This window comes from Pelophylax lessonae, assembly GCF_965119305.1.
Source record: "Pelophylax lessonae genome assembly, chromosome: 8".
In the NCBI taxonomy this organism is placed as follows: domain Eukaryota; kingdom Metazoa; phylum Chordata; class Amphibia; order Anura; family Ranidae; genus Pelophylax; species Pelophylax lessonae.
Genome location: NC_138775.1, coordinates 59,953,659 through 59,969,108, shown reverse-complemented (window position 1 = coordinate 59,969,108; position 15,450 = coordinate 59,953,659). Strand labels below are relative to the sequence as shown.

The following is a 15,450-nucleotide window of genomic DNA, read 5'->3' as shown; positions in this document are numbered from 1 at the left end:
CATAGACTTCAATGTTATGAAGTCCGTGCCGGCCGCTTCGAGGTCGCGGTGCGAGCAGCGCGCCGTGACCTGTGAGGTCGCCCCGGGAAGTCGGATCGCCCCAGTGTAAACGGGGCCTTAAAGGATCAGGATATTTATTTTAGGGTTACAATCATTTGAAGATAGTCATTGTACCTACCATAAATAAGACATCCCCTGAAAATAAGCCCTAGTGTGGTTTTTGAAGCCAAAATTAATATAAGACCCGGTCTTATTTTCGGGGAAACACGGTATATATAAGAGAGCGGCATTCACCTCACGGGTCTTGAAAGGTAAATGCACAATGACAGTTTTAATCAACATTTCAACAAGCTTGTCTTAACAAACAAGTGAAGCAACACAATATGTGGAAGGCAAGCTGTGGAAGGTGGCGGGAGAGGACGTCCCCTTTCCACTCCTTGTAATGAAAGCAGAGCGGCTTCTCAGCCACATCAGTTGTCATTACAAGACACCCGACCATCGGCTATGAACATGACATCAATTCCGGGTTTTACGTGGAGACCCGATCAGAGCCGAATGCGGCTTTGATCAGGTCTTTGGCGGCCGTGCAGGCTGGTTGCCCGGGTCTCCCGGTGAGACAGGAGAGCCAGGACAGCTGCAGAAGGCGGCGGGAGGGGACGTCCCTTCCCGCTCCTTGTAATGACAGCAGAGCGGCTTCTCAGCCGCATCAGTTGTCATTACAAGACAGCCGACCATCGGCTATGAATGTCGGTACCGGGGTGATGCCTCTAACTGCAGGCATCACTCCGGTACAAGCACTTTCCCCAAATATCAGCAATATCTGTAACCTCAGGGGCCGATTCCTTTGCCGATAATCAGTCGATCCCTAATATATATATATATATAATATATATATATATATATATATATATATATATATATATATATATATATACATATATATATATATTTATATATAAATGTTTCCCCTTTAATAGGTTGAACTAGATGGACTTGTGTCTTTTTTTCAACCTAACTATGTAACTAGCAACTAGCATTTCTTGAAGGAGGTCAGCAGTGGCAGCCTATGCATTCATGTGCAGGTTTCCTTTAATAAACATAGAATGCCAAAATCTGCTTTCACCATTGTGTCTAAGCCTCCCCATGTGTACAGAAGGTGCGATCTTTATTGTAGCAGCACTGCCAAGATTGACAGATGCAGTGCGGCAACAAGGGCACTCTAAAATCACAAACGTAAAGGATTAATCAGACCCAGTGTCTCCAAACTGCACTTTTTTTTCTGGATCATTAATTTAATTGTATTAGCATGCCTGTTAATAAATAAACGAGACAGGGGACAGTAGACCTCCAGCAATAGTCTGTGGAATCCTCTTAATGGAGTGTGGTACAAATGGTTTGCATCCCCAGGAGCATGCATACCAGCTCAGAGGCACATCAGCACTGGCAAAGAGGTTGCATCTGAGCCTGAGATAGTAAAAGGGGGAACATGACACTGTGTAGAAAGGGAGGGCAGGAGGCTGCAAGGAGGAGCCCTAACAGCAGACTGATCTTTGTCTAGTCCAATCATTCCTATGTGCACAGCAGCCTTGTTAGTGTCACTCTGGATTCAAAGCAAAGCATCTGTCTGTGGCTCTCTCTGCTGCCGGTAACTGACATCTCTGCTCCAAGAGCACAGGGGCAGCTGCTATTCTGCACCACACACTGAGGACTGTGACCACTTCACTGCAAGGCTCCTTCTCTTCCAGCACAGAAACTAGTTCACACCTGCCTGCTATAGTTCTTGGTGATCATCATTTAACTTGTCAGCACTGCTGCCTGAGCCTCCTAGACGGTGCATGCTACACCTGGGCTGTACACCTTTATCACTTCTACTTTTTTTTATTATCAGTCTTGGGGAATGGAGGGGCCACTTTGGATGAGCCCAACTTTCTGATCCACCTACAGCATGGACACCCCGGTCAGCTCCAGGAGAATTACAGCCGGCAAATGAATTTCAGCACCATCTGGACGCTGGACAGCTCCGCTGAACGAGACTGATAGCTGGACGGCTGCATGGCTGAAGGCTGCCTTTGTTAGGGATGAGGAGCAAAGCTCAACCCCTTCATTGGTGAGTTTTCAGGATCTGCAGGGGTGTTGCTAGACCCTGACACCAGGGCACCTGCCTTAGGTCTTCTACTCAGAGCTCCAGGTCTCCTTTGATATATGGAGATTATATATTCTATGCATTATACCGTTTTAAAACAATACTTTTCAACCCATCTGTTACTTTGCAATCTTGTGCAGTGTTAAGATCAATTCCTATTTTTGTTAAAAATATGCTAGTCTTATATTTAACCCAAGGTAGTCATCAACCTATTCTAGCAGTCCCTCAACATTTTAATCTGTGTGCCCCTGTTCTCTTTTTTTTTTTTGGTTCAGGTCTTCTATAGAATGCTCCAGGTCTCCTTTGAGATATGGACATGATACATTCTATGCATTATACAATTTTGAATCAATGTATCCACTTTTCAATCCATCTGTCATTTATGTCGCTGCCATGTATAGTTTTTAGATTAATTCATATTTTTGTTAAAATTATATTAGTCTTAGATTTGATCCAAAGTAGTCATCAATGTATTCTAGCAGTTCCTCAACATCTTAATCTGTGTGCCCCTGTTTTCTTTTTTTGGTTCAGGTCTTCTATTAAGTGCTCCAGGTCTCCTTTGAGATATGGACATGATACATTCTATGCATTATACAATTTTGAATCAATGTATCCACTTCTCAATCCATCTATCATTTATGTTGCTGTCATGTTTAGTTTTTAGATCAATTCATATTTTTGTTAAGAATATATTAGTCTTAGATTTGATCCAAAGTAGCCATCAAGGTATTCTAGCAGTTCCTCAACATTTTAATGTGTGAGCCCCTGCTCACCTAGGACCCCTGAAAATGCCCCTGGGGATCTGTATATAATACGGCATTTATAGAACATCTCTAGAAAGTCTGCAGGGAGTTAAGAAAGATAAGTTTTTTATGTCTCTATAAAGAACAGCTTGTAAAATGCACTTAACTCCTTCGCTTCTATAGAAGCAGCTTGTAGTAGTTAGTCACAGTCAACTGGACTTGTTCTGTAGATGGAGGAGGCTTTGTCTCTCATTAATGAGTATCAGAAACATACCCCAATGTTTATAGCCATAGGGGTATATCTCATTCTGTAGTAGCATTCTGCCAAAGCAGTATGGCAATGAAGTGTGACCAAAATGTTAATATATAAATAGATTTGTGTGTACCTAAGAAGATGTTTTTTTATTTTATTTTGGGAACGTTTATTTTTGATAACTTATTACAGTTGTTTAGCACTAACAATTTGTGCAGCACTTTACATATATATTGTACATTCACATCAGTCCCTGTCTTCAAAGTGCTCACAATCTAAGGTCCCTATCTCACATGCATACATAAACATACTATGGCTAATTTAGACAGGAGCCAATTAACCTATTGCATGTCTGTAGAGTGTGGGAGGAAGCCCAAGCACAGGAAGATCACCCAAACTCCATGAATATAGTGTCCTGATTTGGATTTGAAGTGAAGACCCTAGTGCTACAAGGCAGGGTACATGCTTTGTAAAGGTCCTTTATATTTGTAGCTGATTTCTTTGCCCTTAGGTTGGTTCCCTTAAATCATAGACAAGCGACTATACTCCACAGCAGATAGAAGGCTAAGTAACTGTCAAGCTTTTTATGCTCACAGTCTGCTTGATCTGTGTTGCCCTCATTACTGAGTGCTTGTCGCCCTGGTGCATTTATTTTATAGAGAAAAGTGAAAAGTATTTAAACCCATCACAAAACATCTTTTTGTGTAATGTAAAATCTGCTTGGTTGCTATGATTTACTACAAAACATCATTATTGCCTGCTGCAGTGCTATATTATTTTAGCATGTTACCTGCACATTACATTTTTACATGTATATAGCTAGCAGTGGTTTGCAATTAAGGAGCTTTGCACTAAAGTTTAATGGGCTACTGGTTGTGGTAACTACATCAGGATTTATATTGGTCTAGAATTTATTTACCCATTGTAAAGTAGTTCAGCAATATACACAGTGATGCCCCTTTAACTTGGGCTGGAGGTTGCATCCTCAGGTGCTGGGGCCAGCTGTACAGTCCCTAGGCTGATGAAATGGACGAGCTGCTTCCAGGACAACTGACCGATCCTCTGCACTCACAAGGAAAGTGCCTCTAGGATCACTTTCATTATCCCTTTATAGATCAACTGTATCTGTGGCAGCCTTGCGAGGCGACAGGTCTGCTCTGCTATTGAGTCAGCTGGATAAAAGGGAATAAGATGGCAAGGCATGCTTTCTCAGGTCAGCTGCGCTCTGTTCATTGTGTTCTGATTTGCACTCTACTCTATAGAGATAGATGAAGTGCTCAGAACAGCTGCTGGATGAGGAGATTATATCTGTTGGCTTTGATATCTATTGTAATAGAGTAAGTACTGTGAGGTTTGCAGTAGGAGTGTACAGTATGGTAGATTGAGAAGGACTGGTCCCTGACCACTAGCTAGTGCTGAAAGTGGTCAATTGCTGCCTAGCACCTACACTCAATTATTTCCCATAGGCTTGTAAAAAAAATAAAAAAAAAGTTTGATCTGTTTCTCTTATTCTCTCTCTCATTGTATCAGCTTTTTTTCTCTCCCTTATCTCTTCTGTCCCCATCTCACTGTTTATTTCTGCTCCCTTCTGGCCCCATCTTACACTACCACTCTCTCTCTTTGCTCCCTTCTGCCATCCCCCTTTCCTCTCTGCCCTTCCCTCCCCCATATTGGCACTCTTTCTCTCTTTCCTTTTATAGCTCTCCCTTCCTTTCCATCTCTCTTTCACACTTGCTCCCTTTCTCTCTGCTCCCATCTATCCCCTTCTCTCACTTTCTCCCTCTGCTCCCTTCTGCCCCATTCCATCTGTCTCCCCATGTCCCTCCTCTAACCAGCTAATGGGCTCTGCTTTTTAACAGTTTAGTTAAAAAAAAAAACAATTTTGTCCAGGAAATATTACCTTTAATTTCCAGCCCTGATGAAGGGGGGTATTCGCTGACCCCTGAAATGAGTTGGCTTTGGAATAAAGTTTTGTCTTACTTTGGAATAAAACTATATCTGAATGAATACATTTTGTTGTGGCTCTTCAGTCTAAGATTCCCTCAGTGGGAAACCAAAGAGACAGTGGAAGTCCTTTGGCATGGAGACGCTGCCAGGCTTAAGAATCCAGACACCCTATTCCTATACACCTATACCCCCTCATAATATTAGGATAATCCCAAGGTTCCAGCGCTCCCTTCTGTCCCCTCTCTTACCGGCACCCTTTCCTTCTACGCTCTTCTGTACCCCTCCTTATTCTTGGTCCTCACTCTACCTCTCGGTCCTACTACTTCTTTCTTTGATCCTCGCTTTTCCTTTTGTTATCTCCTAACCTCTCTCCAACTTTCTCTCTCTATTCCTTTTTTTCTGTCCTATTTCCATTATTATGTTTATTTTTAATTTTACTCTTCTTTCTCTCTTCCTTTATCTTTCTTCTTCTTTAAATTTCTTGCCTTTCTATTATTCCCTTAGTGCTATTCTCTTCATACTCTTTATTTGTACCTCAATAGTCTCCCTCTTTTACTTCCTCTTCCTATACCATGTATCCCTTTGTCTCTTCTTCTCTCACTCTATTGGTCTCCCATTCTCTATCCCTCTCTTCCTTTTGTATTTTCCTCTCCATCTCCCCCATTATCCTCTCTCTCTTTCTCTCTCCACTCATTTCTCTGTCATTGTCATCAACTCTCTCTAAAAGGGACCAGCATAAAAAAAGCCCACAATGGACTAGATATACTCTAAATAGAATACTCAATTTCATTTGTGTGTCATATAAATACCGTTTTTTAAAGGAGCATTAAAACAAATTGTCAACTAAGTCATTAGTCCTTACAGTGAACAAGTAGCTATTTCAAGTGTGCTCCATCTTTAAGACTCAAGGTCTACATTCAGGTACAGTGTGCCAGTTGGAGTCCTCCTAAATATGCCTTTTCCAATATATAATCAAGCAGTATCTCAGCAACTTGTTGTGATATTTTGTGCAATGTAATAAGGACAAAGTTGTAGACACTGTGCACACTTTGATTGTCTCAGGTACAAACACTGATTATGACAGATTATGTCATAAGCACACATGTTAGCTTGCTAGATTTCATAATTAAATCAGATCGGCGCAGTGATAGATTAATGGCTTCAGTTAACAGCCTGATTAAACATAATTAATATTTTTAAGGCTAGCTTCTGAATGTGTAAGTCAATATTTGAATATGTTCTTTAGACTGTATGTAGAACAGAGTTGCAGGCGATTTGTGTCCATCTTATTAAAGTCATGTATTGTATTCTACTAATATTTGCATTTCAAATATTTAACATTTATGCAGGCATGTACGCTATAGTGTATATAATGTGCATACGTGTATTTCTATAAAATACACACAAAACTATAGTATGAATGACAATAAGATATTTAACTCTTTTTACATTTGTGCATTACAAAAAAAACTTACATGAAAGTTTGTGCGTAAACATTTTATATATACACACATACACAAAAAAACGCAAAAACACATATAGGTATATTAAGCATATTTATAATGTGATAATATTTATGCATTGAAGCTATTTTCTAATGCATCGCATGTATACAAATATGCATCTTATATCTTAAATTTTATAATCTTATATCTTAAATTTTATATAAAAATATATGTTATACTATTAATGAGCATGTGCATTTTATATACTCTATCTATCTATCTATCTATCTATCTATCTATCTATCTATCTATCTATCTATCTATCTATCTATCTATCTATCTATCTATCTATCTATCTATCTATCTATCTATCTATCTATCCATTTATCTTGCTCTATCCATTCATACACCAATAATTATGTGACTATAATTATATACATGGGCTCAATGCATAAACAAACAGAATCCTTGAATATATATTTTGAAAGTAGGAGCATACCTCATTATTAAAAAGGAAACGTGTTTTCTAATAGTTGAGCATAATGGGAAGCATGCCATTGGAAAGGTCACTACATATTCATTTTCCAGCGTGACACAGGCTGCTTGTGCAAGGTATTCATTTTGCAGATGTGGGCCAATTTATATTTAGAATTCTTATTCTCTCGGAATGTGTTTTGTTTTGCGGCAGGGAAAAAAAAAATGAAGCTATTGTTTGATTGATGTGGTTCAAGTGTATGAAGCGGTGAAGGCAGCGCAGAATAGACTTGCTGTCCTTGAGTTTGCAGTCATTGACCCAGTAGTTTATGGGAAAAAAAGTGTGCAGAAAGAGAAGAAAAGGTATATTTTTTATTGCCTTTCATCAAGGTTGTCTAATGTGAAAATACCAAAATGTGGATAGACTGACATTTCCAATGTCATGTTCGCTGTCAGTGACTAAATTGGTTTGTCTGGCTTTATACTGAATTTTAATTTGTAATAATTGTCTAAGTGTAGGTAAATATTGTCAAATATAGAGATCTGATTATTTGAAAATAACTTGTAGACCTCTGAACAATCCATCCCTAACTGGACATTCACATCCAATATTTAAGGCATGTCGGGAAACCCTACACAACAGGTCCAAATGTTCTGTCAAATTCCATGGGCTGAGAATGTTGATCCTCTAATTTGCTAAATCCATCTGTCTGCAATTTGTTGACATGTATGGCCATCCTTGGACATATGTCTCTATGACGAAGAAGGGTAATGAGCAATCTGCTTCTCTATGCTGAGAATGGTTTACCAATGGATCTACTGTAGCCTTCCTTTCTAACGCTTGATGGTGGTACATATGTGGTTCTAGAAATGTTCTTATGGAGAAAAGGTATCAGTCCCTTTTATCACCATACAGAAAAACCTTACTGGTTCATCAATGGCAAATGGTGATTGAATCAGTCATACTGCTGAGAATATTGGTGTAAAGGTTACTCAATCATGGGCCCTCTTTGGATTATTTACATTATTATTTTATTTCATACATAACAAAAGTGCATACGTAGGCAGCAAAATACTTTAGAACCAAAGTTTATGATTTATTTTTCTCCATCTCTCTGCACTCTGTATTTTTTCAATAGACTTAGGATCTATAGGTCTTTTGAAGAGTGACCTAAAATCTGCAACTAGCTTGGTTAATAGTTTTTCCAATGATTCCATTCTCATACCTTTTCTCACACATATACAGTAAAATGATTGCTTAAAACAGTCAAAAAGTCAACATTAATAGATATTTCATGACCCTGTGAATCTCTTCATTGACTTGAGTTGACAGTCACCTGATCCAGATGTTTTTGGACGGATTGGTTAATGACCTTATGTCAAAGGCTCCAGCAGATGTCCCTTGCCCATGGGGGGACAGACTGGTCACATAGATTAGAAAAGCAGTTCTGATTATTATTTTTAACCCCCACCCTTCTAGCACTTGCAGCATCTGGTGTTCTCTACACTCTACCATGTATGGGCCTCAATTTTAAAAAGAATCAAAGTTTACAGTCTGCCAGCAGACCCTGGTCTTACAAGGTAGTCAGAACATGCCTGCATGTTTGTCCACACTCCTAAATCTATGATCACTGTGAAATAGCAGCATACAAGCTCATCAGGCTTACTACTCCGTCTCCTCAACAGCATTCTGCACTGAATTGACTTACTTTACCCTACAAAGAACTCAGCAATGTGAATTTATTTGCAAAGTTCATGCTGAGATTTTTTTTAGTAGTTCTCTCTACAAAAGCTTTATTTTGCCCCTTGCTGTGATATATGCAAGGCTGGGTCATAAGGCCAACAGTGTATGGATAGGAGACATGCTCATGCAAGCCAGATAACCCAATCACAATTCTCAAGGAAAGAGGCCCCTAGTCCAGCTGTCTGTGTGATTGCATCGTCTATCAGCTAGATAGTGTACAATCACTGGATCCTGCTAGACATATAGGCAGAGTCACTGCCAATATCTGCCTCCCAGCAGTGATGTTCAGTAAAGATACAGATTCTAACTTAATTTGGTCATCTTTACTGACAGAACAAATGAGTGAGCCACTACCTACATTGGTAAGTGGATAGCTGTCAACTCTGGTCAATATACACACGGCTGATAATTTATTTAAAGTTTGGAATCGCTAAATGTAGAATTTAAAACTGGCAATGAAGCATTCACTGCTGGAGAATTCTCAGAGGGACACAGTCACTTGTTATCTTTCAACCTGTTAATTGGTAAATCAATGTTAGTAAAAGTGATTTTTATTTTTAATGAAAAGAAGAAAAGAAGAAAATTATTGTAGAAGAGTTTTTACTTTTATGTGTTTATTATGTATATTCCATGTTAGACTTTATATTCTATTTATATATATAGATATATATCTATATCTGTATATATCTCTATCTATATATATCTATATAGCTATATATCTATATATAGCTATATAGCTATATATCTATATATATATATCTATATATATATGTGTGTGTGTGTATATATATATATATATATATATATATATATATATATATATATATATATAAATATAAGTAACTACTAGTAGTTACATATAACATATATATATATATATATATATATATATATATAGTAGCCACTATTGTAATTTGAACCATGTTGGTGGCAGAAAGAAATGTCATGCTTGCCAACTGTCCCTTTTTTCCTGGGACAGTCCCTGCAAATAGGAGCCTGTCCCAGGTCATATATATTGTCCCTGGAAGCGCTTGTTTATCGGGCTGCCCATAAATGTTACGCAGAAGTAGTGCAGCTGAATGGGAGGATTATTCCAACTCTGCTACTGTGGCCTTATGTTTGAAATTCCCTTTTTAATTTCTTGTAATTCTCTCTATATTGAGTAGACTCTATAATCTGATAAGTAGGCGAGATTAATTATGCAGAGTGGGTGGAGCTTCAGGGAAGTGGGTGTGGTAATTGATAGCTGTGCTGCAAAGTGTCCCTGGAAATATTTTTAAAATGTTGGCAACTATGAAATGTACTTACAGTAAAGTGATCATGCCTCTAAAAGTACCCAAGCTAACAATACTGCTGAGGTACAGGCACTTTGTAACACACAAGTACCTGCTTTAATTTACAAGTTAACATCTGTGTCCTTGCGAGGCCACCTTAGATCCTGGGCCCAGTGTGTACATAAGGTCCTTTGTCAGAGGCCATGCCAAGCTCCCTAATGGCAGAACTACTCCCGGCCACTGATGATCTGCAGTTTGACAGTTGAAAGTAAGCTTTGGCTTAGTGTTGTTTAGTGCTCACTTGAACAGAAGTCAATACCTGATTAGGCCATGTCAGTTTCACTTTAAGTTATCAGCATTAACTTTGTTCATGCTTTAACTGTCTCCTTTCATAAATGAATCCCAGATCCAGCCCAAATCAATTAATATAGATCTGTGCTGTGCTATGCTGAAATAACCATTAGCCTAACCAAAGTGCTCCCTTAAAGAGAACCTACAGAACCATTATTCTGATCATGGCTTCAGTACCTAGTGAGTCATTGACCTGCAACAAACATACAGAGTGGAAGTTCATACTTTTCTGCTTGGCTGCATGCCTACACTTTGTCAGAGGCTTATTAGACAGTAAAAACTGTATTAGACTGACAGCCATGGGGCATGTACCTTTTGAAACCAGGTCAACAATGGTAGCTATGTTTCTCTTCTCACAGGCTTCCTAAGAGCATAAATGCAAAAATAAGTTTTAAAATGCTTTTCTGCAGAATCTGGTGTTATGGGCGCCCTGTGGTGTTGGTCACATGATCATATATCAAGGCATATGGAGAAAATAGGGGTTGAGAGAATGACATTCAAGCACAGATAGTCAAACGGTTAACTTTTTTTTAAACTAAAGAATAGTATTCTTGTTTTACAGCAGTTCCTAAAGCTGAACTCCAAGAAAACATAAAGAGTTTGTTACCCCAACACTTCATATTCCTGATATGTGCCTGCTGTACCATGTACTTGTATGAGAAAGTATCCTGTTCTCTTTGTGTTGCTTCCTTTATGTGAAATCCTGATGATCATGCTAGTCCCTCTTCTTTTTTATTAAAAACCACACTAAGCAGGAGAGCACACCATGGTCAGTTCTCTAGCTGTGCTCTCTTCCAGTGATCAGACTTGTCCTGACACGCTCCCGCGGCATAGCCATTCACTGGGAAGCTCAGTATGCTGCTGCTTTTCCTCCCCTCAGCTTTTATGCAGCTCAGAACAGAGTATATGTGATCACTTATAAAAAAGAGAAAAATGTATTTATTTTGTTTTTTTTTATATCTACACAAAATGTTTTGCCTTTCATTTATTTTTTTAAACTGAAAGGGTTGTTTTAACTATGTAACTATGTAACAAGGTGATCGTTTACAATTACTTTAAATATTCTCCCTCGCAGTGGGGCCTGTTTAGGTTTAGAGCCCATTCACATTAGCGCGACTTGTCAGGTGACTTGTCAGCCTGACAAGTCGCGGTCCATTGAGTAGTACAGGACCCGTTCTAATAGGAGCGACACAAGTCGCTCTGACTTAGATAAAGTGTCCTGTACTACTTTGGGGCGACCTCGGAGCGACTTGCATAGACTTCCATTATGTGAAGTCTGTGCAAGTCGCGCCGAAGTCGCGGTGCACAGCGGTGCACGCGACTTCACAGGTTGCCCCCCAAAGTCGTGTCGCCTCAATGTGAATGGGCTCTTAGGGAGTTTAGAAAAGAAGTAGATTTACTTACTCTTATCTTCCACTCCTCTATACTGCTAGACCAGTCTCTGCAGCGTCTTCTCCCTTATGGTCCAGTGGTCTGTGGTCCTAACGTCATCCAGACTAATGCAGGATCCATGGCCCACACTCGATGTGGATGGGGGAATCCTCCCTGCTGAGCTATTGTATCTCGACAGTGGGGAGACTTCCCCGTCATCAGAATACACTGATCAGCATTGCTGAGTATAGCACTGATCAAATGGGAAAAATCCAACAGGGCAGTTGTACAGAAGTTGATTGACTTCTGTACAATCTCCCTGCCCATACATGGTTTGAAATTCAACTGGTCTCTACTGAACCAGCCGAATTCCGATCCATTTATTGCTGGCTTAAACTAGCAGATGATCCTTAATACAAAGCTTAGAGCGCCGCTCAAGCAGGAGAGAAAATACCGCCTTTGATCCTGAGAGACGGGGTGCCAGCCATTCCCTATATTCATCTAGGATCACATACAATGAGGCAAGATGAATGCCGCTTTACCCTGCCAGCCCATGTAAGTTAAGAGTAGGAAACAGTCATAGAACCTCTATGACTAAACCCTGATGGGTGGGGTAAAACGCATCAGTGTGGTCTACGGAAAAGCATAGACTGAGGCCGTTTCCTATGTTACATTGGCTGGCAGAGTAGAGGAGCATTTATCTTACCTCACAGCAGTTAATCCTTGCAGTGCGACGGCAGTCCCACTGCAAGGGAGAATTTTTAGATTTCCCGGAGTTGGGCCTTAGGTAGGAATGCGTTCAGGGTTAAAAAAATGGGTGGCTTGGAACTAAGAAGATAATACATGGTATTGTATGATGTAAACAGATATTCTGTGAATATATATATATATATATATATACATATATATATATATACATACATATATATATATATATATATATATATATATATATATATATATATATATATATACATACACAGAATAGTGTAATTTGAGGACCTCTGGGACACTGTACAGCCAATGGGAGTTAAATTTTACATGTCTGGTTCCAAATACTGGGTAAGTATAATTGAGGTAACTCGTAAGCCAAGGTTACTGTGGAGAGAAGTGGAATCTCCAGTGAGACCAGTTAAAAGGTATGTAAGAAGGGGCAATAAATAAATATTGGTAGAAGCTTTAGATTTGAAAAAGTTTGCTTTTATAGATGTAGAATAAATGCCAATGCTTTTCAGAGGTCAGAAAATGCCTCCTTCATCAGAGCTACAAGAATCAGAGAAACAAACAAATACCACTTTAATAATTATGGATCATTTTACTACGTTTAAGCTGCTAATAAAGATGACTTTATAACCATATTTTATGTTAGTACCACCAACAAATAGACTTTATATATCATTTCTCTATTTCTTACAGCCCTAGTGAAGTGAACTATCTTAAAAACCCAGAAAAGTGTTGGCTTATGGTGTATTCTAAATCAATAAAATCGGACTTTTTAAAATCTGAACCCTCTCCTGATATCTCTTTGGGAGTGCCTTATATATATTCCAATTGACACTGCCATACAAAAAGTAGAACTGAAGGATTTTATTTTTTTGGGATAGGGAAAGGTGATTTATATATAACATGTCAGTTTTTTGCCATCTGTATCCCATTAGGGAGATTTCCCATGGCTTCCTGTCCTACGGCCAAACAGGAAGTGAGAGAAAATCCCTGAAGAGTAAGGGAATCCCTGGTTGTCAATTGAGTGTCCCCATCGGATTATTTTCCTTCTATTTCTGTTCTGGTTACAACCCAAAATGTTGGATTTTCTTTCACCATTGGTGATAACGGTAAACAGGACAAATAGGGTGGCACAGACAGCAAAAAAAAAAAAAACCTGACAGATGTTCTAATTCCTCTCCATGGTATCCAAATAAAAAAAAAAAAAGTTTTGCCTTTAGTTATACAAACCCTGGTGGTGCAGTAGATTCCGGTGTTTCCAGCCTACTCACTGAATCACTGAATAATGAAATCAACGCCATGACCTCTGTTCAGCTAGCAAGAAAAGGATCCAGGAAGCATAAAGGTGAACCATGGAGTAGTTGAGTGATCTTCCAAGCAGTGCAGTATGCCAATTATAAGTCTATCTGCCCAGAATACCAATATGTTGGCAGGTATAATAGTAAAAACATACAAATTAATTGTATTTAGCTGGTAGTTTGGATGCTAAAAGCCTAGCACTTACTTCTTGGACATTCATACATTTACATTTAGGAGGCTTGGACTGGAAGCACTGGAGGGAAATACATCAAACTTACCCATGCCAGGTTGGCCATGGGTTAAATGCTGTCACAATGGTGAGTTAATTAAACAGTTTATTTATAATAAGTAGATAAGATCAGATACATGTCACACATGTGAAGTGCAATTAGGATATAAGGAGAGCTGTTAGGACACATTAACTCATGCTAAGATTGCCAAAAATACATTTTAAAGTAAGGAACAATAAAGGGTTAGTATCAATGCAATGGGTACAGACATTTTAGAAACATACATTTAAGGACATTTCATATTATAACCTGAAAATGCTGCCATGACAAGTACACTCATACCAACTTGGACAAAATAAATTGAAACTATTTATAAAGCAGGGAATAACTGTTGACCTGCATTGTGGAAACATATATATTAAAAAGATAACAGCTGGTATGGGGAAGACTGGTATGATAAAAATTAATTCACACCAAGTTGGCAACACGGAGCAGTTTTTGACACTAAAGGACACATTTAACAACAGAGTGCAAAGAGTAGAAGAGCGAAATGGCAATAGAAACCATAGAAATCTCACCTTACATAAGGTGCCTAGGCTTGAGACTCAGAAACAAGTAAAAAAATGGCTTGGATTTAAGAACAATCTGAAATCAGTATAGAGCTGAACTCCAAGCAGATATTAAAGAAACCAAAGTACAGAAAAAGTATGGGTTTTAAGGCCAATTTGGAGATATTAAAGACACAAATGCAGTTCTGTATCCATTTATAGATCATTAAAGGTACTGTTTTTTTTTTTAATGCAAGCAAATAAATACCTGAACTTGAAGTCCCTGCACTGCAGAGGTCAGCAAGGAAAGGGCCAAGTAGCACCAGGATCCAATGAGTTCTACTGTAGTGGAAAGAGAATGCTGATAGAGGGAAAGAGAAGACTGACAGGGAGATGAGCTCATCAGTCTACCACTTCTTTTTTCACTGTCCAGTCACAGGCTGTGGGGTGGGGAGGAGACTTATAAGTATGATGACTGAGCTACAGCAGAGCTGTGTAAATCGAAGAAGTAGAAGAACAGTAGTACAAATACTTTGGCAGGTAAAACATATGCATTTCATATGTGTATCTAGCTTTTTGCCTGTGGTTCAGCTGTAAAGGGGAACTTCACTTTCCTCTTTTTCCCCTCCCTCCACCTCCCCTTACCTGTTATACTGGGTTGAATTAAAAAAACACACTCACCTACCAAGTGGATCCAGCATGGTCCTGAAGCAACCCACTGTTGATGACACCTTGGTCCTCTTTGACCACTTGTCTCCTTCAGGTTCAGGCAGCCTTGACCCCAATAGTGGCAGAGGTGTGTAAATCCAAGAAGTAGAAGAACGGTAGTACAAATACTTTGGCAGGTAAAACATATGCATTTTATATGTGTATCTAGCATTTTGCCTGTGGTTCAGCTTTAAAGG

The 15,450-nt window shown here is 39.1% G+C and overlaps 1 protein-coding gene across 1 annotated transcript in view; it reads left to right on the top strand.

Annotated features, from left to right (window-relative positions):
* Positions 1–1,591: 1,591 nt before the first annotated feature.
* TAFA4 (TAFA chemokine like family member 4) overlaps positions 1,592–15,450 on the top strand; it is a 373,852-nt gene continuing 359,993 nt past the window's right edge. Inside the window, exon 1 of the mRNA XM_082265571.1 lies at positions 1,592–2,107. The gene's annotated coding sequence lies outside the window, so the exon portion shown is untranslated. The remainder of the gene's footprint in view (positions 2,108–15,450) is intronic.